Source organism: Triticum dicoccoides, unplaced genomic scaffold (assembly GCF_002162155.2).
Source record: "Triticum dicoccoides isolate Atlit2015 ecotype Zavitan unplaced genomic scaffold, WEW_v2.0 scaffold37800, whole genome shotgun sequence".
Lineage (NCBI taxonomy): Eukaryota > Viridiplantae > Streptophyta > Magnoliopsida > Poales > Poaceae > Triticum > Triticum dicoccoides.
Genome location: NW_021267624.1, coordinates 1 through 3,332, shown reverse-complemented (window position 1 = coordinate 3,332; position 3,332 = coordinate 1). Strand labels below are relative to the sequence as shown.

Sequence of the window (3,332 nt, the reverse complement as noted above, 5' to 3'; positions counted from 1 at the left end):
TGATACACAACACAACAAATATCAAGCCTTACCCTTGATCTAAGTAAACTGCATCAATCACAAAGTGAAGAAGATCACACCGTAAGTTGATGCACATCAAGCATTATTACCAATCAAAGCTTATATTTCTAGTACAAACGTATATGCAGTTGCTCTGTGAGGAACACTTCCATACAACAACCTTACGAATTCAAAGAAATACAATGTGAACTAGAAGGAATGGAGATCAATACGGTGAGGAGAGACAAATTATCATGCTTGGGCTCCGAACCTCTTCAAAACAGCACCACTTCGATTCGCAGCAACCTGGTCACGCAAGTCCTTCACGAAGTCTTCCTTGTACTCTTGGTCATACAACATAAATTCCTTGAGGCTTGGGAGAGATGATAGCCCGCGAAACAACCCAATGTTGGGTGCAGCGCTTGAACTTTTGAACTTGATAACTTTAAGCTTCAGGGTTGCTCCTTGTTTAAACTTCACCGATGTGAGGCCATCTAGGCAATCCAGCTCCAATACCACTAGGCTCGGGAACATCTTCGGAAGGAGTTTGAGACTAACCCCTTCAGCCAGGTCAAATGACTTATTTAACAGATGTAAGGAGGCCATGCTTTGTAGATTCCCAAGGACATCCATCGTGGCATTCACACTCAAAAGACCGGTGCTCCGTAGCTTCAACTTCACCAGATTATTGAGCCCATTGATCCATTTCGGTAGCTCGAGCAGGTTGCCGTACAGCTTCATGCTCTGCAGTGTGTCTGGAAACGAGAACTCTCCATCCAAGCAGCCAGATAAACCTGGTTTCCCCTCTGATCAGATTGACAATGACTCCAGGCGGCCCAGACCAACAATCACGAAACACAGCTCATGTCCGTTTTCCTTGGTGACACCGGTCACTCCCAACTTGCGTAAACCAGTAAGCCCTTTTATGTCTTTCAGAACATCCTTCCCCCACCTTGCGATGTTCACAACACCAAGTGTGCGCAGGGCTTTAAGCTTCCTTATCTCTCTTGGCACCAGAACACCATACATGTCTAAATGCATTGCAACAGCTGGCAGTAGACCGCAGCACATCTTAGTGCATGCATCACGAGGGTTCATGCCATCATCAGTGCTCGAAAGCAGAAGGGCACACCAGGATACACAAAGCAACACCGAATAGAGAGGCAAAAGCCATAGCCTATTCCTCATTACTGGTGGAACACGTGGATATCGATCTGCAAGTTCTTTGTATGAGACGTCTTCATCCACAGGTTTCCTACCAGCACGAAGATAGCCTAGCATCTGAAGCTTGATGATGGTCTTCGGCAACATGAAAATACATGTACCTCTGATATCTAGTGTCTCAAGTTGCTTCAGGTTACCCAGTGAATCTGGCAGGCTATAAATATTATCACATCCTCTCAAAGAAAGGTATCTTAGGTGAAGAAGCTTCCCGATATGCTCAAGGTGATGACCACATAGACCTGTCGTGTCTTCTAAATCCAGCACTCGTATTAATCTCGCATTATCAGAAATAAAAAATGATCTCCACCTTCCAAAACATGTTATTGATCGCACGCGCGACATGTCTATTGTGCTCTCAAAATCACTCTTATCTCCCTCCCAGTTGCTGCTTATGGATAGGTGTTGCACCGTGGCTTGCCTATTTGAGCTGCAACCTTGCTCTAGTCTAAAAATAAGATTTTCTTCCATAGACTTTGAGATGCTGATTTCACGGATGAGATCATGGACTTGACAGGAATCAGTTCCTTTTGTGCTATGAATTGATTGTTGAGGTGCTAGGATCATGCTCCTGCTCATAAGTTCCATGAAATAACTGTGCGCTATTTCCTCTGCGGATTTTCCACGAACCTCCTGTGAGTAACCCTCTACAGTCCAGCGACGCACCAAGCGTCCCCGTCCAACCCTACGGTCTTCAGGAAAGATGGACAAATACAGGAAGCAAGGCTTCAGATGATAAGGTAAACCATCATAACTTCTGATAAGGACGGTTCTAATGGCACTGAGGTCGGGATTTGTCTCCAGTTCAGCACTGATATTCTCATTCAGTTTCCTCCATTCCAAAGCAGTTTTTGGTTGGTTTGCCAAAAAACCACCTATGGCAACTATTGCAAGGGGTAGTAGACCGCACCTCCTCAGAATCAGATCTGCCTGTTTAACCAGTCCAGGGTAATGCTTATTCCAATCTTTATTCCCCTTAAATACCTAAAAATTCGGATCAATTCAGTTAGCACTTTAGAAATTAAATGGTACTAAAAATAAATATTGAAGATATTTTGTATGAGTGAGTTTGTTATAATTGCTTTTCTCATAAAAAACCTTGACCCATGGGAGCTAGCATATAGGGCTTTTCTTTTTTAAGAGGTAAAGTGCCGCTGCTCGTTCACCCTTTTATCATATACATCATATAGGATGTACAGTCACATTTTTTAAGTTTCACGGTAGACAAAATTGGAACTGGGAGTTGAATATGGGTTAGTTTTATTATTGGACAGGTATTTGCAAGACCTAACATGTCTGGATTTTGGAATAAAAATAACCTAGATGTACATCGTGGAATGTTATCTGCACTTGAAAACTTTTATGATAAATATAATACCTACACGTGTGCTATAAATAGCATGCAGAAGGGGAAGATTGGACTTATATACATTACCGTCTTCACATTGCATAAATGGGCATATCTTTTCAAGGAAAATCCAAGTGGACACATTATCCACAAGGTACATGTAAAGATTAATCACTGAATGCTCTTATCAAATGGACCACCAAAATGCTAGGCATATATATGCACTGTTAAGATGTCAGTAATGATGGGAGGCATGAATTACTTTCAATATGAACAATAGTAGTAGAACAATGGCCAAACAATACATCATACATAGTGTTACTTTTCAATGCTACAATAAGTAGTACTGTTGGTAATGTAATTTCAAATCAAACGAACTGGGCATAATAATACTTTCTAAGTACCTTCTTTGTGAATAGGTCAAGGGCGTCCTCGTATTCTAGATCTTTGAGCTTGTATATACATCCTTGTTTCTCTGAACAAAGTTTAGCAATACTCTCTACCCTTGTGGTGACGATGATGCGACTTGTATTTTCCATCTGATGAAAAGATCTTTCTATCAGGTTCCATTCTGTAGTAGATGATACATCATCTAGAACAATCAAGCACTTCTTTTCTTTTAACAGCCTTGCTACCTCTTCGATCAACTCTTCAAGTGTCATCAATTGCAATCTCTTCTTTGCGTTGCCCAGTAAACTGCTCATCTCCTTTTCAGAATTTTCGGTATGTAGTTGCATAGCTAAGCTCTTTAGGAGTTCTTTAG

General features: G+C 41.5%; 1 pseudogene; it reads right to left on the bottom strand.

Moving 5' to 3' along the window:
* Positions 1–252: 252 nt before the first annotated feature.
* Positions 253–3,273, bottom strand: LOC119346056 (annotated as a pseudogene).
* Between the last annotated feature and the right edge of the window lie 59 nt (positions 3,274–3,332).